Source organism: Desmodus rotundus, chromosome 4, assembly GCF_022682495.2.
Source record: "Desmodus rotundus isolate HL8 chromosome 4, HLdesRot8A.1, whole genome shotgun sequence".
NCBI classification, from domain to species: domain Eukaryota; kingdom Metazoa; phylum Chordata; class Mammalia; order Chiroptera; family Phyllostomidae; genus Desmodus; species Desmodus rotundus.
Window position 1 is genome coordinate 38297137 of NC_071390.1, and position 26584 is coordinate 38323720.

Consider the following 26584-nt stretch of genomic DNA (forward strand, 5'->3'; position numbering starts at 1 on the left):
ATCTAATATACACTGAGGTAACTGTCTTCATTAAGAGAAAACAAATCAACTATTTTCAAGCATTTTATGTACCCGTCATGAACTTTTATTTGCATTTCACATTCACTTGATGTTTTTGGAGGTTGGATTAATTATGCAAAAAGCTTTGTGTGGTGCTTTTGTGATGTAGCCCTTCACAGATTTAGACATGAGTCTCTTAGTTTTTTGGACACAGACGTGTAAAAGGTGGTCAATAAATATTGAAAATATGGGTAAATTTAAAGAGCACCAACTATTATTATGCACTTGGTCTGGTGAGCCATCTTCATATAATTTGAATGTTTATAGAGTTCTTTATCTAGAAAACCTTTCATAATAAGTATGTCAAATGAAAGACGAGTGAGACAACCAGCAGTAATTGATGAAAGGCTAGAACTGAGGACCTCTGTGAGTTTTGTAATCATTGGTGAACTATTAAAGAAGTTGAACTTTTTTCTAACACTTTCTGAAACGGGAAGCACTTCTCATGGTCAAGTTTGGCTGATAAGAGATTAATTTGGCTGGTAATAACTTATCACAATCTTTGCGATTAATTTTGAACTCCTAAGGGACTGAGATCACATTATATCCATTTCTACGTATGTGAGCACACAGTTGGTATTTAATAAACTTTTGTTAGCTGAAACAACGCCGTCTCTAGAATTTGGTCAGCTGTTAGTCCGCCTCTGAAATCTAAGGATAGTACAACTTCCAAGGAACCTTCTACTTGCACCTCAATACACAACTAGGTTTGACCGTATGGGTTACTTGTGTGGATGCTAACTGGTTGCTAAATTTACCTGTAATGTTTCTAGAAGTTAGGTGGGCTAAGCCTGGGCCAGCCTTGAGACTTCTCACTGTTTTCTTTTATTTTTTTAAGCCAAGAAAAATGACCTATTTAAATAGAAAATCCCAAATCTTCAATCCTAAATTAAGAGAAACCTGGATACCATGGCCAATTGTTGCAGGTGCCTCAGCAGTATTAACAAGAATTAAAGAGAACCTGGATGGAGTAAAATCATGGTAGAATTTTGTAAGTGGGACCAGTTGTGGGGGCCCTTTTAGTTTCTCGGAACCCTTGACAGGCCACTCAGGGAGCCACAGATGATCACCTTAAGGAGGAGAGGTTCATTGTATCATAGTCAATAGGCCTCCTTCTCTTAGGAAAAGGAGATGGTTGTGGCCGTTCTACAAGTCCTTTTCTATTATCTTCAAGGAGAAACAGTTAATGACCTGCAGGGCGATTCAGTCTTTGAGGGCTCTGCCCTAATAGCAATGCTCATCCCATCCAGTCACTTCTCTCATGGCTCCGTGTAAGATTCCCTGACAGAGGCTTGCTTGTTCCCCTGAAAGCCCCAACACAGTATTATCTAGCCTGTGGGCCTGCACCCAGCTTCAGGAACTGGCACCCTTCCTTCTTTTCCAGGTTGAGGAATCAAATGTTCTTGCTATTATCCCCATCTGAGCCCTCATCTATGCCCCAGGTAAAAATCCTTCAGCATTTTCCAGGTGTGACTAACTCACCAGTACAGGTAACTATCTCAGAAGTCCTAAAGTTTCAAAAATGAAAACTCTTGCTTAGAAATGGTCCCCGTGGATAAAACAAGATTGGTTTGCCAGGTCCCAGATGAGCTCCCCGAGGAGCAGCAGATGCAGGGAATGATTTCTACACAGTCAGTCCAACAGCTTCAATGCTCCGCGTCTGCTGGGTCACGTGTAGGTGCTTCGTGAAAGTAGTTTCTGTTATGGAAGTCAGCGTGTTGTGGGTCCCAAAGTTAAGGAACACAATGGGCTGAACTTGATGGTTATTAACACAATTTATGTACAGGATATTTAAATATCTTTGAGGCACCGATTTCTCCAGAATTGTTTGATGCTTTACCTGTTGGGAAAAAAATATTTTTAGAGCATTGTCCATGTTTTGCCTGGTTGGAAAAGACTTCCTGGTAACAAAATAAGCCATTAGCAAAGTTGGGAAGAACAATTTGAAAGAAACAGCTTTGAGCTGCCTAACTTATATAATCAGAACATCTATTCAGGGTGAGTTTTTATCTGGTATGATAGATGCCATTTGTTGTAATAGATAAATTCTCTTGTCAAGGAAAACAGCACCTGCCTATATGTGTTATTTTCAGTCTTGGCTGCACATTAGAATCACCTGTACAGCTTCAGAAAATACTGATGTCCAGGCCCCATAAAGATATTCTTATTTAATTGATCTGGAGCAATGCAAATCCATTAGTATTATTTTTTCCTACATCCCAAAGTGATTCTAATGGGTGCCCAGAATTGAGAACTTCTGCTTAGATTTATAATCTCTCTTTGATAATCTTTTAAATTTATTTAGCTTTACAATGTCCTACAAAGATAATCTTCCCTGGAGGACTGAAAGGTAAGATTAATGATAAACTCAGTAATTTCCCTACCTGAAGCCACTGGGGAATAGATTGGTCATTGCTCCGTACTGGGCCACTATTTTAGATATAGAAAAATTAACCTAAAAGGGATATTTATCATGGGATGTGTTCATGAACTGAACTTGGTGGTGCTAAATGGTAGACATAAATCCAGAGGACACATTACACTTGTCCCTAGATCAAACAGTCTCACTTATTTATCATCCACAGACATATTAAAAAATTCTGCCTTAGTTATTCAGGGAAAAGGTTTCTCCCCTCACTTTCTTTTAACAGATTAATGATGATTTAAACCTGGTCTGCCCTTGATCTTCTAGGGTCTGATTTGACAAGAAGGGCTGGGCAGCCAAGTGAGTCCCTGACCAGGTTTGTGTGCAGCATGTGAAGTGAAAAATAACAAAGGCCGATTGTCGTTTTTACACATTTGAAATCTTTCTATGAGAGGGTGCTCGGGCTTGGCCAAGGCGAAGTAGCCCTATTCTTCCCAGGCCCTGCTCTTCACAGTGAAAAACACGGAACATAACACAACACACAAAAGGAGATCTGTGGAAGGTGGAAGCAAGGCTGTCTGAGCAGGACCCTCAGGACCCGAGGAACAACATGGCAGTGAGTTCCCCTGGTCTCCTATTGCCACCCACGAATCCCAGGCAGGGCACTGCAGAAGCTTCCAACTGGCCCAGAGCAAAACAATTCCAAGAGAAGCCTGCCCACCCCAAGTCAAGGAAATGGGAATCGCCTGACCTAACATTAGGAAACCTTGTGGGTGCAGCCCGCCCTACTCTAGCCAACACCTAAGGAAAACAAAGCACACCCCACACCCCTGCGGACTCAGCCCTGAAGTGGAAGTTGATCTTCATCTCCAATCCCCTGCCCAGGCAAAAGCAGGCAACATTCTGACTCCGGCCCCCATTGTTGCTAGATGTGTGAGGGACTGAGCAGAACGCTGATCTTCCCTCCACTGCCGGAAGGAAGTAGGGAATGCGCCTATTTTCCCACCAGGGTGGTGGGACCCACTGGGGACCTGAGCATACACCTTCACGTATGAAGGGGACTGAAGAAGCAGGTGCCAGTTGGAGCTAATACATGCTTTATTTTCACCCCACCCTTGGATTCAGCCAAACTCAGTGAAGAGGTCAGCCTTCACACCCACCTAACATCCAGGAGGTGGAATAAAGGGGTATGAGGCAGGGGAGGAGACAGTCTAGAGAGTCCCCTTACCCCTTGGGCTCTCTTCCTTTGTATCAGGGGACCCATGTGGAGCCAAGCCCTCAACCCCACCTGGTGTGAAAGAGGGAGAAGAGGGAGTAGAAAGCAAGGATAAGTGGAACTCCACTCCTCCTCATCTGGTGTTTTAGGGACTTCGTGCAGAGCCAGGCTTCCAACCACACATCACAGGGCCCACTGTTGCTAAGGTAGGCAGACTAGGCCCTGCGAAGAGCTGAACATACCCTGAGGTGCACTTTAACAAGAGCACGGCCTGTGGAAAGTAGGTGATTAGAAAGGACCAGAGTCTCATAACATAATACCCACAATATCTAGGGTACAGCGGAAAATGATGCATCATAACGAGAATGAGGAAAATCTTGACATGAATTAGAAAAGCAACCAACAGATGCCAGTACCAAGATGAATCAGATGGCAGAACAATGTGGAAGGCAACCACCATAAAAATGCTTCAGTGAGCAGTTTCAAATTCTCTTGAAACAAATGAAAAAATTAAAAATTTTCAGCAAAAGGGGAAGTTATTAAAAACAAAAAGGAAAAGAACCAAATGGATATTATAGAGCTGAAAGATACAATAAGTGAAGTAAAAAAACCTCAGTGAATGTGCTCAAGAGTAGAATGGAGGATGATGAGAATTAAGACAGATCAGCAGAATTTACCCAATCTGAACACTGAGGAAATAGGTTGAAATAAACAGAGTCTTAGGGACCTGCGGGACAATAGCCCACATAAATGTAGAGATTCAAGAAGCTGAACAAAGCATAAATAAAATAAACACAAATGAATCCATGCCAAGACATCATAATTAAACTTTAGAAAACTGAAGACAAAGAAGAAATCCTCAAAACAGCCAGACAGAAATAACACATTACTTATAGGAAAACACCAATTCAAATGAAAGCCCATTTCTCATCTAAAACCATGGAGGCCAGTAGAAAGTGACAGTTTTCAAGTACTGGAAGAGAGGAACACAAGCACAAATTATATACCTGGTGAAAATATCCTTCAACAATAAAGGGGAAATAAGAACATTCTCAGAAGAAGGAAAACTAAGAGACTTTGTCAGCAAATCTACTGTTGAAGAATGACTAAATGAAGTGAACAGAAAGTAAATGGCAATAGAAGGCTTTGAACTTCAGAAGGAAATTAACTCAGAATAGGTAAACATAGGTGTGAAAATAATAGAATATCCTACTACTTATGAGGTTCTTATTTTGATGATTAAAGCAAAAATTATTATACCAGGTAATGTGGTACTCAATGTATATGGACAAATACTTAAGGCAATTTTATTTAAAGGGTGGAGAGATTAAAAGAATCTAAATGGAAGTAAACTTTCTAAATTTCACTCAAAGTGGTAAAATGTTGATAAGAACAGACTGTGACAGGTGGCATTTGTATGCTGTTGCACTCAGGATGCTCACTACTAAATCTAAAAATTCTTTTTTTTCAGTATATTTTATTGATTATGCTATTACAGTCGTCCCATTTTTTTTTCTCCCTTTTATCTCCCTCCACCCTGCACCCCCTTCATCCTCCAGCATCCCCCTCCCTTAGTTCATGTCCATGGGTCATACATATAAGTTCTTTGGCTTCTCTATTTCCTATACTATTCTTTTTGTTTTTAATTGTCATTCAATTATAGTTGTCTGCCTTTTCCCCCCACTACTGCCCCCCACCCCAGCCATCCCACCTCCCTCCCCTGACCCCACCCCCTTGGTTTTGTCCCTGTGTCCTTTATAGTTGTTCCTGAAAATCCTTCCCCCCTTTCCCCCAATTATCCCCTCCTATGAAGTTTAGAGGGAATCCTTAAAGGGTGTTATCATAACCCATGGAGGTGGAGAGAGAGAGAGAGGGAGGGAAGGAGAAAGACAGGGAGAAAACAAATATTTTTTTCTGTATTTTTTGCTGTCTTAAAAAAATATGTCAAGTGTCCATATAAGAATGTAGGAGTCAGGCCCACTCGTAAAGAAGAATCTGACACACTATTACTATTACCGAGGGTCTAAATTCAGCAAGTGTATAAATGACTCTTTTACAGTGGGGGATTAAAAAAACAGCACTCAAATTTTCTTTTCTGCTCTCAAAATGGTAGCTTTCATTTTGGTCAGTTTTTTGTTGTTCACATACCTCTCATTAAAATTAGTCCCACCTGGTTGGACTAAATCATTTTCTTTTTTTTTAAAGGCTACCTTTTACTCTTCCAACATTGTGGAATCATTAGCTTATTAGAAGAGCCACATATACCAAAATACTTAAAAATACTTTTATATAGGAGAAATAAAATATATTAATAAATTGAAAGCTCCCTGGCTGTTGTGGCTCAGTGGATTGAGTGCTGGACTGCAAAACAAAGGGTCGCCAGTTCGATTCCCAGTCAGGGCACATGCCTGGGTGGTGGGCCAGGTTCCCCAGTGCAGGGAGCGTGAGAGGCAGCCACACATTGATGTTTCTCTCCCTTTCTTTCTCCCTCCCTTCCCCTCTGTCTATAAATAAATATAATCTTTCTTAAAAAATTGAAAGCTAAGTTTCTCAGGCCAACCTTTTGCCAAAAGAAGAGATATTTAAGGTACATTTTTCATGCTCATCACTATTATATTTTTTAACCATCTGGTAAAATGATTAATTAAACTAGTAAAACACTATTGCTTTTATTAACATTATTATTTTATCTTTTTTTTTGTTTTTGCTCATTTGTACTTTGTAAGATTTCTTCAATAAGTAGGCACTGGCTTTACAGTAAGATGAAAATTCCAAGTTTCCATTGTGTAATGACCACTAGCAAATTCTAGTTCCTCTATGCATATTCTCCCCCAAACATGCAAATTAAGGGGACAAGCAAATACTAAATAACAATAAAATCACAGAGGATACTGAAAGAAGGAAAATATTCAAATTATTACTGTGAGGTAAGTATAAAATTGAAACAATAAATCTGGAAACTCAAACAAGTAAAACTACAGGTGATTTTACTTGTGAATATCAATGCAAAAATGTAAAATAAAGTATTAGCAAACAAAATCAAATAGGATATTAAAAAATAATATGTCCTGACCAAGTGGGATGTATTAAATAATTCAAGAATAGTTCAACATTTTAAAAAGCCATTAATGTCATTCAGCACATTAATAGATTTAAGGAAACAATATCATATATCTCCCTAAATGATTAAGAGACATTTGAAAATTTAGTATCAATTTCTAACTTAAAAAAAACCTTTCTGAAATAAGAATTAAGGAATTCATCCTTAACAAGATGTGTGTGTGTCTATTCCTCAAGCCGAAAGGTACCATTTATTTATGAAGAAATGCTGGATGGCCTCTAAGACTGGAGCAAAACAAGAATGCCTATCACTCGCATTACTGTATACTCTTGTTTTAGAAGTATCTCTAATGTAATTATTTTAAAATGTAAGACTATAATAATTACAAAAGATAAAAATATATATGTATGAATCATGATAGTATACTTTTAAAAAATCAACAAAAATGTGATTATAAATAATAATATAATGCCATGAGGTATCAAGATATAAAATTACCATGTAAAATTCACACTTCATAGATGCAAAAATTATTAGTTTGAAAATATGATAGAAGAAAGGATAGGAGAAAAAATGGGGGAAAAGAAAAATAAAATAAACAGTAAACATAAAATCTACACAGTTGACTCTTGAACATGTTATTGAACTGGGTCCACCCGTGTGTGGATGTTTCCAGTAAACATGCAGTTGTTCTCCCCTGTCACTGGGGCTTCGCTTTTGCAGATTCAACCAACCATGGGTGGGAAACAGTATTTTCATGATCTGTGGTTGGAAACCCAGGGATGGGCAGGGCCTACTGCATGCATTTTCCTACATTAATTCATTTAAGGAGGGACTTGAGTACCCATGGATGTTGGTACCTGTGAGAGTCTCAGAAGCAATCTCTAGCAGATACTGAGGGAGGACTGTAGTTATGTTTTGAGGGAATCAAAGTTATATATGGATTTTATACTGTGCAGGGGTCAGCACCCCTAACTCCCAAGTTGCTCAAGGGTCAAATGTACATGGAAAATAAAGCACTATTAAAAGATACAAAGTAAACTTGAACAGACAGAAAGATATCCTATATTCTTGGATCAGTTGATTCTATTCATAAAGAATCAATATTGTTAAAGTTAATATTAAAAATGACATGAGAAATGTGATCTCAATAAAAATATTAATGTTTTTGTGAAGCTAGAAAATTGAATTCTTAACATGCACAAGCAAATAGTCAAGACAATTTTGGAAAAGAAGAGCAATAAAAAGTATCTTAAATCATGCTATAAAGCCTCTGTATTTAAACAGTGTGATATTACTCCAAGAATAGAAAGATGAAACAATGGAAGAGAGTAGAAAGTACAAAAATTTAAAAGTATATGTGGTTATTTGATATATAGTAAAGGTGGCATTTCAAATTACTGGGGAAAAAAAGATGGGCTTTTAAGTAGATGATCACAGGACAGTAGGATAACCATTTGGAAAAATATATACAATTGAATCCATACCCCCCACTGTTATAAAAAAGAGAATATTATATATAATGGAAAAAATATGAGTAAACTAATTGTGAAGTGGTTACAGAAAATGTAAATTCAACAACAACAAAAAAAACCTTTTGCAGAGAAATAAAGAAAAATCACACCTTATACAAGTCAAAATACAGCTGTACTTACCAGCTTCTTTCTGTAAGGCTGTGCTGTGTAGCAAATAATCTCAGAATCTCAGTGGGTGGTAACAACAAAGGTTTACTTCTCATTTGCCTTGCTGAGCAAGTCTGGATGGGCTGTGACCTCTAGGATGTACCACGGCCGTTCTGGTGTCCTTCAGCACCCCCACACGTGGTTCATGAGCATGCCAGCGGTTCCGCATCTTTGCCATCACTTGTGTTTAATCTTAGCCTTTCTCATGGGTGTGTAGTAGTATAGCATCACGGTTTTAATTTGCATTTTTTAGTGGCCAGTGAATGATGTTGAATAAGTTTTCCTGGACTTGTTCATTTGCAAAGCATTTATGCACTTTTTATTCAGTTGTCTTTTATTATTGAGTTGTAGGATTTCTCTGTATAGTCTGAATCCAAGATCTTTGTTACACGTATGTTTTGCGAATATGTTCTCTTCATCTATGACTTGTCACTTGATTTTCTTAATGGTATTTTCTGGCAAACAAAGTTTTTATTTTAGTAAAATTCAATTACAAATTTTATTTTATTTTTTGATTTGTGCATTTTGTGTCTTATTTAGTCAACTTTTGCTTCATCCAGGGTCACAAAGACTTTCTCACATGTTTTCTTTTAGAAGTTTTGGGGTTTTAACTCTTTTGTTAGGGTCCAGAATCCATTTTTAAAATGTATTTTATTGATTACGCTATTACAGTTATCCCAATTTTTCCCCCTTTGCTCCCCTCTGCCTGGTACCCCCATTCACTCAGCAATTTCCTCCCTTAGTTTGTGTCCATGGATCATGCATATAAGTTCTTTGGCTACTCCATTTCCTGTACTGTTCTTAACATCCTCCTGTGTAATCAATTTTGAATCAGATTTTGTGTTTGGTGTGAGGAAAATGCCAAAACTCCTTTTATTTTCCATACAGATATCCAGTTATTTCAGTATGATTTATTGAAAAGACAATTCAATCTCAATTGAATCATCTTGATAATTCATCAAAAATAATTGATCATATAATCAAATATCTATTTCTGAACTCTCAATTCTGTTCCATTAGTCTACATGTCTATATTTATGCTAATAACACACTATCTTGTTTATTGTACATTGGTAGTAAGTCTTAAAATCAGGGAGTATAAGGCCTCCAAATGCATTCCTCTTTCACAAAATTATATATCTGTATTTTTTGTATTCCCACATAAACTGTAGAAACAGTTTGACAATTTCTTTAAAAAATATTATTTGGGATTTTCACAGGGGTTGTGTTAAATTTATAAATAAATTTAGAGAGAATCGATATCTTAACAATATTCAGTCTTCCGAATCATGAACATTCTATGGCTCTCAAATTATTTGTCTTCTTTAACTTCATTCCATGATCTTTGGTAGTTTTCACCACACAGAAATTATACATATTGTTAAACTTATCTCTAAGCACTTTATGCTTTTTGATGTTATTGTAATTGTTTCTTGCTAGTATCTAGAAACACAATTGAGTTTGGTATACTAGTCTTGTGTCATGTGATGCTGTTTTTTTTTTTTTTTAATTATTGTTCAATTACAGTTGTCTGCATTTTCTCCCCACCCCTCCACCCCACCCCAGCTAAACCTACCTCCCTCCCCCACCTCCACCCTCCCCCTTGGTTTTGTCCATGTGTCCTTTATAGTAGTTCCTGAAAACCCCTCTCCCCACTATCCCTTCCCCACTCCCCTCTGGCTATTGTTAGATTGTCTTTAACTTCAATGCCTCTGGTTATATTTTGTTTCCTTTTTTCTTCTATTTATTATGTTCCAGTTAAAGGTGAGATCATATGGTATTTGTCCCTCACCACCTGGCTTATTTCACATAGCATAATGCTCTCCAGTTCCATCCATGCTGTTGCAAAGGGTATAAGCTCCTTCTTTCTCTCTGCTGCATAGAATTCCATTGTGTAAATGTACCATGGTTTTTTGATCCACTCATTTGCTGATGGGCACTTAGGTTGCTTCCAGTACTTGGCTATTGTAAATTGTGCTGCTATGAACATTGGGGTGCATAGGTTCTTTTGGATTGGTGTTTCAGGGCTCTTAGGGTATAATCCCAGCAGCAGAATTGCTGGGTCAAAGGGCAGTTCCAATTTTAGTTTTCTGAGGAAATTCCATACTGTTTTCCACAGTGGCCTCATCAGTCTGCATTCCCACCAACAATGTACCAGGGTTCCCTTTTCTCTGCATCCTCTCCAACATTTGTTTGTTGATTTGTTTATGTTGGCCACTCTGACTGGTGTGAGATGGTACCTCATTGTGGTTTTAATTTGCATCTCTCTGATAGCTCATGATGCTGAGCATCTTTTCATATGTCTCTGGGCCCTCTGTATGTCTTCCTTGGAGAAGTGTCTGTTCAAGTCCTTTGCCCATTTTTTAATTGAGTTGTTTGTCTTCCTGGAGTGGAGTCATGTGAGTTCTTTAGATATTTTGGAGATGAAACCCTTGTCTTAGGTATCATTGGCAAATATGTTTTCCCATACTGTTGGTTCTCTTTCCATTTTAATGTTGTTTTCTTTAGCCATGCAGAAGCTTTTTATTTTGATGAGGTCCCATTTGTTTATTCTTTCCTTTATGTCCCTTGCTTTAGGGGACATGTCTGTGAGGATGTTGTTGCATGGAATGTCTAAGATTTTCCTGCCTATGTTCTCCTCTAAGACTTTTATGGTGTTACGACTTATATTTGAGTCTTTTATCCACCTTGAATTTATTTTTGTGTATGATGTAAGTTGGTGATCAAGTTTCATTTTTTTCACACGTAGCTGTCCAGATCTCCCAACACCATTTGTTAAGAGGCTATTTTCGCTCCATTTTATGCTCCTGACTCCTTTGTCAAATATTAATTAACCATAGAGACTTGGGTTTATTTCTGGGCTCTCTATTCTGTTGCATTGATCTATGTGCCTGTTTTTATGCCAGTACCAGGTGTTTTGATTACAGTGGCCTTGCAATACAGTTTGATATCAGGTATTGTGATCCCTCCTGCTTTGTTCTTCTTTCTCAAAATTGCTGCAGCTATTTGGGTCATTTATGGTTCCATATAAATTTCTGAAATGTTTGTTCTATATCTGTGAAATATGTCATGGGTACTTTAATAGGGATTGCATTGAATCTATAAATCGCTTTGGGTAGTATGGCCATTTTGATGTTAATTCTTCCAATCCATGAGCATGGTACATGCTTCCATCATGTGATGCTGTTTTATTTACTTACTAGGTAGGGTAGCTTTTGATGGCCATCCTTAGGAAGTTCTATGTATTGTACTTCATGATGATATCTAAAAAGTAAAAACAGTTTTATTTCTTCTTTCCATATGAGTGTGTGTTTTTCTGTATTGTACAGGCTAGGATTCCCAAACAATGTAGAATTGGGTAAGTGTAAACAAAATTCTCGCCTTGTTCCCAGTCTTAGAGCAGGAAATTATTTGGTCTCTTTCATCAGTAAGTATGATGTTAGTTGAGTATTTCCTTCTCTTACCCTAATATTTACATTTGGCTGAGAGCTTTTAGAATTAGTGGATGATACATTTATAAAATGTTATTACTACATCTATAGTCATTTGCTTTTCTCCATTATGCTCTGTACATGGGGACTTTAGAATGTTAAACCAGTCTTAAAATCCTGGAATAATAATATTGGGTTGGCCAAAAAGCCTGTATGTTTTTTTCATAAAAGACACATTTTTCAGTTTTACCAATGACTTTATTGATTTGAATATTTTGAGTATGTTGCCTGTCTCCCACATGGTATAACATTGATTGTTCTCAATTAATGTCTTTATTTGATCACTATCAACTTCAACTGTTATACCCGACCATGTAGCATCATCCAGTGAGAAATCTCCAGCATGAAACTTCACCAACCACTTTTGATATATTCAGTCAGTCACAGCACCTTCTCCATACACTGCACAATTTTATTTTTGCATTTCAGTTGCATTTTTACCTTTCTTGAATTAATAAAGCATAATATGCCAAAAATGTTGCATATTTTCTTCCATCTTCAATATTAATATGGCTACACAAAAAATTATCAGTTTTGGTAAGTATTTTTTAAATGCACATTAATATGATGGCTGTCACAATTCAGTCTAACAAAATTGTTTCAAATGAAGTTAAAGACAACTAAGTGCTACTATAGCCATCTTACACACACACACAAAAAACCAAATGAACTTTCTGGCCAACCCAATAGTTGGTCATTGTCTACTGTCTCTTTTTTTTAATATTGTTTAATTTAGTTTTCTAATACTTGTTAAGGATTTTGTAATCCAGCTTTAAGAGGGATATTGGTCTTAGCTTTTTCTTTATGATGTCTTTGTCTCAGTATGGTATCAGGCCAATGTGGGCTCATCAAGCTCTTTGGAAAATAATCCTTTTCTATTTTTTAAAGAATGTGTGTAGTATTAGTATTTTTTTCCTTGAATATTCAATACAATTATCCTGTGAATCCATCTGGGCCTAGAATTTTCTTTTATGAGAGCTTTTAAGTAATGAATTTAATTTCATTAATGAATATAGAATGATTCAGCTGTTTGTTTCTCTGTCAGTTTTTAATTTATGCCTTTCAAGGAATTTGTCCAATTCATTTAAGTTCTCAAATTTATTGGAATAAAGCTGTTTATCATATTCCTTTGTTATCATTTTGATAAGTTTCAGATCAATGATGTCATTTCTTATTTCATTCCTCATAATGATAATTTGCATCTTCCCTTTTTTTCCTCTTGATCCATCTACTCAAAAGTACATCAGTTTTTTTGACCTTTTTAAATAACCAGCTTTGAACTTTGTTGATCTGCATTTTTAAAAATTTTCTCTTTAGGTGTGTTCTCATTCTCATGATTATTACTTACTTTAACCTAGGTTTTATTTCCTCTCTCTTTTCTTTTTTTAGCTTCTAATGATGGAAGCTTAGATCACTTAATGTATATTCTCCTACTTAATTAACACAAACCTTAAAAGATATAAATCTCTCTGTAAACAATGCTTTAACTATCTATCCCACAAATTCTGAAATGTTGTTGTTTTCTCTATACTTTTCCTAATTTCCCCTGTGATTTCTTCTTTGACCTAAGGGCAATTTAGAAGTATGTTGATTATTTTCTCAATAGTTGAAGATTTTTCAGTTACCTTTCACCCACTGATTTTTTGCTTATTCTGTTATAATCAGAGAAGATATTTTGTATGACTTCCATCTCCTCCAATTCAGTTTTAATTTGTCAGTTAATTAAATAATTTAGTATAAATTAAATCCATCTACTTATTTTGTGACCATGTTGGCCAGACAGAAAATTGACACTCAGGAGGTCCACATCAGAATCTCCAGAACCTGAGAGTCCCTAGAACTGACACATCAAAAGGGATTTTGCAGAGATGATTAAATTAAAGATCGTTAGCTAAGAAGATTCTGCATTATCTGTGTGAAAGTAGAAATATATGTGCAGTTTTGCTATACATTCGCTATTCCTTTCTGTAAAGAATTATACTACTTTGTATTGTCACCAGCGACACAGCATTGTCCCCATTTCTGCAGGCTAGCTAACAGCTTGTCAAATTTTTCAATTAATGTCAGTGTGGCCAAATCAAAATTTGTACCTCAATAGACTTTTAATTTACATTTAATTTATCATGATCATTTTAACCCTGCGTTCATATTATGAGCCATTTGCATTTCTTTTCTAGGTGAACTGTTCTTGTCTTTTATATTTTCTCATTCTAGTAGCTCTCTCAGTTTGAGATATCAGCCACTTGCCTGTGATACAAACAGCAAGCATTTTTTCCCCATTTACCATTTGTCTCTACTTTGCTTGTGGTGTTTTTTTGTCAGACATGTTTAAATTGCCTTTGACCCAGTACTCTGACCATATCTTAAAGAGAAAAAGGAACTGAAACAAAATTTTAAACCATACTTAGAGTTTTGCTGTTGGCAAACACAAGAATTTTTTATTTCGTGACTATTTAATGTGTATTGTAGAATAAAGTAAATGTGCTAATTAGAAACCAAGGATTTCAACACCCTAAATATGAAATAAAAGAAATTAAGAAAACTACTGTAATGCTAAATTTGAATTGGAAATAAACTTAATATTTAAATATATTTATGTTTATATTTACATATCCCTGGTTTTACTCGCTGTAATTATCTGGAGGCAATAATACCTCAATCAAAATGAATCTCCCGACACACAGATCTTAGTTTCTAATCACCAAATCCCACTAAAAGAAATCAGAAGTCCTTGGAGAAATGGATGAATTGAGACGCAGAGCATAGAAAATACAAGGTGAGGCTATAATATCTTTTGATGCCATAAAGCAAAACTTTAGTCAGAGACCATAAGCAGTATGCCAAGAGAACACAATCAGGCATGTTGAAGGGACTTACACTAGCCAATTTTGAAACTTGAGTACTTGGGTATTGAGATTTAAGTATCAAAATGGGTAATTATTATACTTGTTTGAGTATATGAAATTTAATAGCAAAAGTCATAATTAATTGTGAAGCATTGAATTAATAACACAAGATTCTCAAAAGGAAAGAGCAAAGAAAGAAATTGAGGTGACTAATACATGGAATTATTTTATGATTTACTATGCAATCTGTTACATTTTTGAGAGTGAACAGGAGCACAGTAGTATTTATGCTGGGGAAGAACACGCAGCCAGCACTGTCCTGGACAAAATGGAATGTAATGTCATGTTACTATTAAACCAATTCCTTACTCTGACAGCTGGTAATTACAAGAAAGGAAATGGGTAATTTTTATTTTTATTTATTTTTTTAATTCTTTTTTTAAAAAATTATTTATTTATTTTTATTCAGTTACAATTGTCTGCATTTTCTCCCCTTCCCTCCACCCCACCCCAGCCAGTCCCACCTCCCTCCCCCACCTCCACCTTCCACCTTGATTTTGTCCACGTGTCCTTTATAGTAGCTCCTATAGACCCTTCTCCCCACTATCCCCTCCCCACTCCCCTGTGGCTATTATTACAATGTTCTTAGTTTCAATGTCTCTGGTTATATTTTGTTTGCTTTTTTCTTTTGTTGATTATGTTCCAGTTAAAGGCGGTGAGGGACAAATACCATATGATCTCACCTTTAACTGGAAATGAGTAATTTTTATATTGAAGAATATTTTTTTTTACAAAAAAGCTTCAGTTAATAAATATAGAAAGAATAGTAGCACTAAAAAATCATCATCTTATGACCCCCATCCCCCATGAAATCAGTGATTCAGGCAAAGATCACTTACGAAGGTTAAAATCATTAGGTAAAATTGTACTGGAAGATAAGATGTACACGTGTTGCCAAGAGAAAATACGCCTTCTGATGGAGAGGTCTACTGGTCCTCAAATCAACTGTGTGATCCAAGTTAGCGTCACCTCTTGCTATGATGTAAAAACAAAGCTCACAGCATCACCTACGAAATATTCTTTTGCAAAATGTTTTCTGTGAATCTTTAGACCCATTTTCTAATTTTATAGAAATAAGGGATACAGAAAAAAGGTAAAAACACCAAAAGGAAATAATCAGATACACTCAAAATATGGGACAATCCATGAGAAAACTGACATTTTTTTTAAGTCAATGTAATTAAATACTCAGACAAATTAAAAGCTATGAGCTTGGTCCAGATTTAAACATAGGTACTCGGGACAAAGCAAGGAAATGGAAATATGGCCATTACCTATTCCTGAGTGGTTATGGTGGATATTCACTTTTGTTCAATTTCACTGCATGTCTTAATTTGTTTTTAGTTTTTATATTAACGTATTTTATTTACTTTTTTCACATTTTTTATTGTTGTTCACCCCCCACCAATCCCCCCACCTCAGCCATTCCCACTTCCCACCCTTGATCCTACTCCCCCTTGGTTTTGTCCATGTGTCCTTTATAGATGTTCCTGAAACCATTCCCCTTTTCCTCCCCATTATCCCTTTCTGCCTCCCCTCTGGTTACTGTCATTTTGTTCTTTATTTCAATGTGTCTGGTTATATTTTGCTTGCTTGTTTGTTTTGTTGATTAGGTTCCACTTATAGGTGAGTCATATAGTATTTGTCTTTCACCACCTGGCTTATTTCACTTAGCATAATGCTCTCCAGCTACATGCAAAAAAAAAGAGAAAGAAACTCAATCACCAGCTTACACCATATACAAAAATAAACTCAAGATGGATAAAGGACTTAAATATAAGTCATGACACCATAAAAGTCCTAGAGGAGAACATAGGCAGGAAAATCTCAGATATTCCATGCAGCAATATTTTCACCGATGTGTCCCCTAGAGCTGGGGACATAAAGGAAAGAATAAGCAAATGGGACCTCATCAAAATAAAAAGCTTCTGCATGGCTAAAGAAAACAGCATTAAAATGAAAAGAGAACCAAATCTATGGGAAAACATATTTGCCAATGATATCTCAGAAAGCGTTTGATCTCCAAAGTATATAAGGAACTCACATGACTCTACTCCAGGAAGACAAACAACCCAATCAAAAAATGGGCAAAGGACTTGAACAGACACTTCTCCAAGGAGGACATACAGAGGGCCCAGAGGTCCTGTATGAAAGGATGCTCAGCATCACTAGCCATCAGAGAGATGCAAATTAAAAACATAATGATCTCACCTTTAACTGGAACATAATCAACAGCAGAAAAAAGCAAACAAAATATAACCAGAGACATTGAAGTTAAGAACAATCTAACAATAGCCAGAGGGGAGTGGGGAGGGGACAGTGGGGAGAAGGGTTTTCAGGAACTACTGTAAAGGACACATGCACAAAACCAAGGGAGAGGGTGGAAGCAGGGGCAGGATGTGGGTTTGGCTGCGGTGGGGTAGAGAGGTGGGGAGAAAATACAGACAACTGTAATTGAACAACAATAAAATAATTGAAAAATTGAAAAAAAAATAAATAAAACCACAATAAGATACCACCTCACACTGGTGAGAATGGCCATCATAAATCAACAAACAACAAGTGCTGGCGAGGTTGTGGAGAAAAGGGAACCCTAGTGCACTGTTGGTGGGAATGCAGACTGGTGCAGCCACTGTGGAAAACGATATGGACTTTCCTGAGAAAACTAAATGTGGAATTTTTTATAGTAAAAAAATAGAAAAAAACAATCCACTTATTTGATAGTGTTTCCTTGACTGGAAATTTATCAGTTAAGTCAAAAGGGCCAAAATGATAGTGTATCAACTTTAGATATGGAATTTTCTTCTCTTTCTAATCATCTAATTAGTTATTAGGACATGCCACTTTAGTGACTTGTCTTATTAATTTATCCTATACTTGCAGAAGATACAGCAATGGCCATGTCTAAAAAATTAAAATATTCATTATATCAACAGGAATTTGTGCTTGATTTATTCTGCACAGATGATGGCAGGGTTGTGATTTGGGCAACATAAAAGGAATAGGAAGCCAGATAATTAAGATTCTCAAGTCTTTTATTCAGTTTTAATTGTGTATGTCACCCATAGTTCAAGCCAGCTGGCATGCTGAACTCAGAGGAAAAAAGATGACATTAAGCATCAACTCTGTTCGCCTTTGCAAACCAATGTTTTGTCTCCTTAATTAAGCTTGGCTTGTGACTATTAAGAAAAGAATTTCTAAAATTATTCACCCCTTTCCTCTCCCCCACTTAAAATTAAACAGGATGTTTTAAAGAAAGCTCTTTGATACAAATTCCTGGTAAGCAAATTTCATTACAGTTCTCCTTTTTAAAGTTTTACTATTTGTAATTTCCATTAACATTTTCAGTGCAAATAGGTAACAAAATATGTAGCTGAAAAGGAATTCTTATTTCTTCTCTCATGATTAGCAGTTTAAATATTAATTTCATTTAGACTATAACTTGAAACTCTGTCTCAGTAATATTCATATCAGAGAGTATTAGATTGGGAACTACTATAAAGCATCAGTAAGTATAAATAGGACTAGCACTAGGCAGACCGTGATAAAAATGAGATGCTGACTAGTAGGTTGTTTACTGATGCTCATTATTTGAGAGTGGTGTCAATTATATCATGGATGTGGGCTTTGATGATCTGCGGGACTAAGAGCTCTGTCACTATATTTTCAGTTGACCCTTTTCTGAGCATGTATGAGCAGTGATTTGCAAGGAGAAACAAAATATTGACCACAGGATAAAGAACATTCAAAATACCTTACTTCTTATCAATGGTTCAGCAACTGGTATCATCATCATAGACCAGAGATGGAAAATTTTTCTTTTCTTTCTTTTTCTGGAAAGGGCCACATAGTAAATAATTGAGACTTTGTGAGCTAGACTGTCTCTGTCACAACTGCTCAACTCTGCCGTGTAGTGCAGAAGCAGCATAGACAATACATGAATGGGGGGGTGTGGTTGCGCTCCAATCCAACTCCATTTATAAAAATAGGGAGCAGTCCAGAATTGACTTGCAAGCTGGGGTTGGCCAACCCCTATCACAGATGATCGAATCACTCAATTAGCACCTGACACAGAATTTGGTTCCTGAAGCAGCAGAATTGAGGAGGTTAAGATAAATTATTTTCAGAGGATAATAAATTACTTGTAATTTTCCTTTTTTTCTTCTTTATAAATTAATTCTTATTTGCTACTGGTATAAAGTGTAAAAGATTTTTAAAAATAGAAGGCCATATTATAGGACAAAGCAGGCAGCTAAATACATACATGTAACTGATTTGCACATTTTCGTTTTCACTTCCCATGCAACTATGCAAAGTCAACATTTCCCTCTTCTCAAAAGAGGAAAATAATACATTCTTGAGTTTGGGGCCCAAACTTTGCTGGACAAAGGTCAAAAACTGAACAATACTTTTATGTTCGGGCCCTATGTAGAAACATGGCAAAAAATATAAAAGGCATAGGATACTATTTCCTAATACATGAAGAATTGAAACATTTGGGGGCATTATAGAGAATTTTTTCAAGTCCAGCAGGAAGACCATTGTGGCCTCACTCTGACACATAACATTTCATGAGGATTGAAGAGTAGTCGTGGAATATCCAGCTCAAAGCCTGGCACACAGTTCTTAAAATAATAGCCATTAAGGGGATACTCTGAGAGGCCATGTACACCAGTTCATAGTATGGATTCTGGAGTGTGGTTGTAAATCACAGTTGTGTGACACTAGGCAAAGAGTAACCTGTCTGTACCTTCATTTCTTCATCTAAAATAGGGATAATAAGAGCAACTTCTTAAGGTTACCCTGAGGGCCCTGACTGCTGTGGCTCAGTTGGGCGATTCCTGAAAAGCAAAAGGATGGTGGTTTGATTCCAGGTAGTGCCCATGCCTAGTTTGCATGTTCAGTTCCAGGTGGGTTCCGTTCCCAGTCAGGGTGGATACAAGAGGCAACCAATCAATGTTTCTCTGGAGGAATAAATGAGTAAATATGTATAAAATGCTTAGAGACACTGGCATGTGTTTGGGAAAATATGTGTTGAAGGAATGTATATCAACTAGTTGTCAGTCTATAATTCTGAAGTTGGAAGTTCTTTTATGCATCATAAATAAAGAGAATAAGGAAACAGTGTGATGCATATCTATGCTTTTCTTTTTTTAAGTATATTTTATTGATTATGCTATTACAGTTGTCGCAATTTTTTTCTCCCCTTTATCCTCTTCCTCCCTGCACCATTGCCCCCACCCTCCAGCATCCCCCCTCCCCCCCACGCCACCCACCACAGTTCATGTCCATGGGTTGTACATATAAATTCTTTGGCTTCTCCATTTCCTATACTATTCTTAATTTCCCCCTGTCTATTTTGTACCTACCTATTCTGCTTCTTATTCCCTGTACCTTTTCCTCCATTCTCCCCCTTCCCCTCCCCACTGATAAGTCTCCATGTGATCTCCATTTCTGTGGTTCTGTTACTGTTCTAGTTGTTTGCTTAGTTTGTTTTTGTTTTTTAGGTTCAGTTGTTGATAGTTGTGAGTTTGTTGTCATTTTACTGTTCATAGTTTTTGATCTTCTATTTCTTAGATAAGTCCTTTTAACATTTCATATAATAAGGGCTTGGTGATGGTGAACTCCTTTAACTTGACCTTATCTGGGAAACACTTTATCTGCCCTTCCATTCTACATGATAGCTTTGCTGGATAGAGTAATCTTGGATGTAGGTCCTTGCCTTTCATGACTTGGAATACTTCTTTCCAGCCCCTTCTTGCCTGCAAGGTTTCTTGTGAGAAATCACCTGGTAGCCTTATGGGTACTCCTTTGTAGGTAACTCTCTCCTTTCCTCTTGCTGCTTTTAAGATTATCTCCTTATCTTTAATCTTTGGTAACTTAACTATGATGTGTCATGGTGTTCTATTCTATTCATAATAGATTTTTTAAATTTGTGACACATATCACTGCTATTGACAGAAGGACTGTACTTTCTACTTATTTGAAGTTATCAATACACATGACTTTTTAGGCCAATTATATGTGAGCAGAAGTGAAAAGCATGAGGGCATGTCTTTCTAATCTCAGATCTTTCTTTAGTAATATTCATCGTGATGGATATTCATCAAGTTCTGGGAAAATCATAATAAGCACCAACCCTTGATGTTATAATAGAAGTATGTTTATAAAATATTTGTTTTGGGAACCATTTGTAATTTATATATTAAGGAACCATTTATTTATTTAATATATAAAATTCCTAAGAGTGAAACTATTTAATCCCCCATTTGGTGATCACTCAGATACAAAGAGAGAATTCAAATTCTTGATTCCCAATGGCCAGCTCTCACTCTCCCTACTTTGTTGAACACGGTGGGCCAAAGGCTGTTTGAGGTGTCCCGTCTTGCCTTTCTTTTCCATCTCCTTGTAATAGAGCATTAGCTCAAAACCGGGCTTTTTGGAGGGGGAGGAATGAAATCTTCCATTAAAGAAGAAAGTTATAGATTTTAAGCAAAATTTAGAACCCCAAAGGCTGTCTAGAGATTTCTTTCTGTCTCATATAAGCATAGCATGAATTACAGGCATTAAGTGGCATTTACATGCCTGGTCAATCTGAAATGGACCATGCCCTGTGCTAAGCAGTTTTGTCATGTATCTCTTTCCGCATACTCAACAACCCTGCTCTGAGAGCCTGTTACAAATAAGTACACTGAAACTCAAAGAAATGCCATTCACTGACTCTATAATATATGCTAGGAGTCATGGTTACAAGAGTTTTACATATGCTATTTCAAGATCCTTCAAACTTTTCAGGGGAAGTATCACCATATTTTCAGGTGAGGAAATTGAAGCTCAGAGAAATTTTTTTTTGCCCCAAATCCAGAGACACTTTGACCCACTTTGATCCATATCTCTGTTCCTTCTATATTTCTATATTTCTTCAGCATTTTAGAATACATTTTTATTTTCAATCATTTTCTTATATTTCTTCCCCTTCCCCACCAGACAGGAAGCTTTATGGTAATTTATTATTCAGCAATAAATAATGAATACAACTATTAACCAAGTGACATGCTGGAGAACTGAAACCCTCCCACTTCTGCTTCCCATATTTGATTTAACAAATATTTGAGATTTCACATGCCAGGTATTAGATATCATCCCTGCCCTCAAGCAGCTTCTTCTCTAATGGTGGATGAAGGGAGCAAAAAATTGGGGTAGCTTTTAAAAAGTAAACCCAAAGTAAGTAAAAGAATAGAAATAATAAATAACTTGCAGAGATAAGTGAAATTAAAAATAAACAAGTAACCATAAACAAGCACAAACATTAATTCTGCAAAAAGATTAACATAGTCAAATAACCTCTAGCTAAGATGATTGGGAGGGACAGAGAAAACAAGGACACAAGTTGTCAATATCAAGAATGAAAAAAGGGACATCACTACAGATCATAGAAATAACTTCTAAAAAGATAATAGAAAAGATTTTATGAACAGTATCATTAAAAATGCTTTGTCAAAAATAAAAAATATAGAGACTTCAACAATGAAAACTACATAACATTGTTGATAGAAATTAAAGCAGACCTAAATAAATGGTAAGATAATCATGTTCATGGATTAGAAGACTCAATATCATTAAGATGTTAATTCTCCCCAAGTTAATCTAAAGATTCAACACAATCTTATTCAAAATCCTTATAAGAATTTGTTTTATATATTGTCAAGCAAATTCTAAAATGTAAAAAATGCAAAAGACCTAAAATAGCCAAAACACTTAAAAAACTGTTAAGTAAATTATATATACTTGATTTCAACACTTCTGATGATATCACAGTAATCAAGTCAATGTGGTACCAAATTAAGCCTAAATAACATAGATCAAAATAACAACATATGGAGTCCAGAAATTCACTCACTTATATATAGTCAGGTAAATTTGTACAGAAATATCACAGAAGTTAATAAAGAAAGAGAAGTCTTTTCAGCAAATGGTTATGGGAAATCCATAAGGAAAAAAAATCAATCACTATTCCTATTTCACATCACATACAGAAAATAATTTCAGATGAACCACAGACTTAAACACAAAAGCTACAATCATAAAACTTCTAGAAGTACACAGAATAATGTTTCTATAGGTTGGATTCAACAAAGATTTCTTAGACAGACCACAAAAAACATTAAACATAAAGAGCAAACCTTGTGCAATTGAACTTTATCAAAAATGAAAAGCTCCTGCTAATTAAAAACTACCATTAAGAAAATGAATAGGTAGACTTCCAGTCAAGATGGCAGAGTAAGTTAACACTGTGCTTGCCTCCTCCCATGACCACATCTGTCTTACAACTAAACTACAGAAAAACCATCATTGACAACTGCTAGAAAAACTAGTTGAACAGGAGTCCTCTTACTAGGGATATACAGAAGTCACATGGAGACTGGTAGGAAGGTCAGAGATGCCAAATGGGCTGGTTCCACAACCACATATGGCTGTTGAGAATTGGGAGGGATACCTCAGCTTTGGAGGTTCTTCCCGAGGAAGGAGGGCTCCCAGCCCCATACTGGGCTCCTCAGCCCAGGGTTCCAGTACCAAGAAGAGAAGTGAAATAAGTCAGATAGAGAAAGACAAATACCCACATGACTTCATTTATGTGTGTGTGGCATCTAAAAAATTAAGTAAACAAGAAAAACAGAAAGAAACTCATAGATTACAGGGAACATTTTGATGGCTGCCAGACTGAAAGTGGGTTGCGGACATGGGTGAAAATGGGGCAGGGATTCAAATGTGCAACTTGCCAGTTATAAGAACAGTCACGGGGATGTAAAGTACAGCATAGGGAGTACAGTCAATAATATTGTAATAACTATGTATGGTATCATATGGTACTATAATTATTGGGGTGATCACTTCATAATTTATATAAATGTCTAATCACTATGTTTTACACGTAGAACTAATATAATTTGTATGCTCATTATAATTGAAAAATAAAAAATAATTAAAAAATGAATAGGTAAATCTAATTCTGGGGGAAAGTAGTTATAGGACATATATCTAGATATACTATACATAAATCTATAATCTATGAAGAACATCTAAAATAATAATAAAAAGGTATGCAACACAAATTTTTTAAAAATTCAACAAAGGGATATCCAATGGAAAATAATGAAATTGGACCCCAATCTTAGACCACTCACAAAAATGAACTATAAATGGTAAGGACTTAAACATAAGACCTGAAACCATAAAACACCTAGAAGAAAACATAGGGAAAAAGCTCCTTGATATCAAAAGCACAAAAAACAAAAGCAAAAATAAACAAGTGGGATTACATCAAACTAAAAAGGTTCTGCATAGCAAAAGAAACAAGCAATACTATAAAAAGGCAACCTTTAGAATGGGAGAAAATATATACAAGTCAGATACATAATAAGGGTTAATGTGCAAAATATATAAGAAGCTGCTATAACTCAATAACAATAAAAAAATCTGATTATAAAATGCAAGTAGAACCTGAATAGACACTTTTCCACAGCAGTCATACAAATGGCCAAAAAATACATTGCTAGTCATCGGGAAAATGCAAGTCAAAACCACAGTGAGATGGCTGTTAAATCACTTCACACCTGTTAAATGGCCATTATCAATAAGACAAGATAACAAGTTCTGGTGAGGAATGTGTAGAAAAGGGAACCCTTGTGCACTATTAGTGGGATTGGAAATTGGAAACAGTATGGACTTTTGTCAAAAAAATCACAAATAGAACTACCATATGATCTGGCAATTCCACTTCTAGGTATTTATCTGAACAAAATAAAATCACTGTCTTGAAGAGATATCTGCATCCTCATGTTATGGAAACGACCTAAGTGTCCTTTGATAGATGAATGGATAAAGAAAATGTGATATATATATTTAAATATATATATATATTTAATTACTAAACTATAAAAAGAAAGAAATCCTGACATTTGTGACAATATGAATTGAACTTGAAGGCACTGTGCTAAGTGAAACATTAGAAAGAAAAAGACAAATACTACATGATCTTATTTATATGTGGAATCTAAAAAGGCCAAACTTGTCCTGGCTGGTGAGGCTCAGTGGATGAATGCTGGCCTGCGAACCAAAGGAATGTTGGTTCGATTCCCAGTCAGGGCACATGCCTGGGTTACAGGCCAGGCCCCCAGTAGGGGCATGAGAGAGGGAACCACACATTGATGTTTCTTTCCCTCTTTTTCCCTCCTTTCCCCTCTCTCTAAAAACAAATAAAATCTTTTAAAAAATTTAAAAAACCAAACTCATAGAAATAGAAAATAAATTGATGGTTGACATAAATGAGGAGGGGTTGCTCAAAGGGTACAAACTTTCAGCCATAAGATTAGTATTCTTTCTTCTGGGGCTCTAATGGACAGCATGTTGACTGTAGTTAACAACATCATACTGTATCTTGAAGGTTGTTAAGAACGTAGATCTGAAATGTTCTTGTTGCCACCATGTACAAAAGATGGTAATTATGTGAGGTAATGGATGTGGTAACTAGCCTAATTGTGGTAACCATTTTTGCAATCTATGTGTATCAAATCGTCACATTGTATGTCTTAAACTTGCACTACATTATATGTCAATTATATCTTAAAGATGGAAAATGATTTTTATTTCAGTCAAAGACTCGGGCACTTCAAAAAGAAAGATAAATGAATGGCTAATAAGATATGCCAAAGTGTTCAACATCATTAGTCATCAGGGAACTTCAAGTCAAAATGTCAATGAGATACCATTCCATAATCAGTAAAGTGGCTGAAATTAAAATTACCAGCATAGCAAAAGTGAACAAAAATGTAGAGAAACAGGAACTTTCATATATGGCTGGTAAGAGCGTAAAATAGTAAATATCCTTGGAAAAATTAGGTAGTTTAACTTAACTCTTATAAAGTTAAACATACTTACCCTATAACCCAGAAATTCCTTGCCTAGCTAATCATCAGAGAATATAGAAAATATATCTTCCCTTATATTCATGGCAAAATTAATCATCAAAAACTGTTTGTAGTAGTGAGACCTGCCTTTGGTATGTCTGGGATTAAGACATGTTTTAAAACAGTGCTTTTTCAAAGCAAACTTTAACTTGAAATAAGAAGTATAAATAATTTCCTGTCCATTGGGAAATTATTTCTGACTGAAAGAATCATCAAAGCAAAATTTTCAAAGACTGAATTTTTCTCAAGTAATTTTTCATGGGGTTCATTCTATTCTACCAAGATTATTTAATGTCTCCTATGTGCAGTCTATTGTATCAGAGTTCAAATGTTAAAAATTACCAGACTTCACTGCACCAATACCATAGTTGGGAAGATGAACAGAAATATCTTGTCTAAGGTAGACAATGATAAATGATATAATGGATATAGAATAAATTTGCTATGAGAATATAGTTGTGGAAGCAGAGATTAATTTGTCTGAGAGGTTAGGGAAATTATTCTGGAACAATATGGAATTTGAACTGAACTTTAACAGGCAGATATGGTGACAAAATAAAAGTCAATTACTCAAAACTTACTCCAACATCGCCCTAATTTCTTAAAGCTTTGATTAATTATGTTAAAATGTTAAATTAATTCACACAATAAATATTCAATCAACAAACATATGCTAAGGACCTAGTATGGCAAATCTGAGCATTGACATACTAGGTACTTAATAAATACTTACATTTCATATACCATTTCCACTACAGCAACCCCTAGTCCAAGCCACCAATGGTCTACCTGGACAGAGTGACTTCCTAAGTGGATTCCCCTTCTTTTATTTTAAT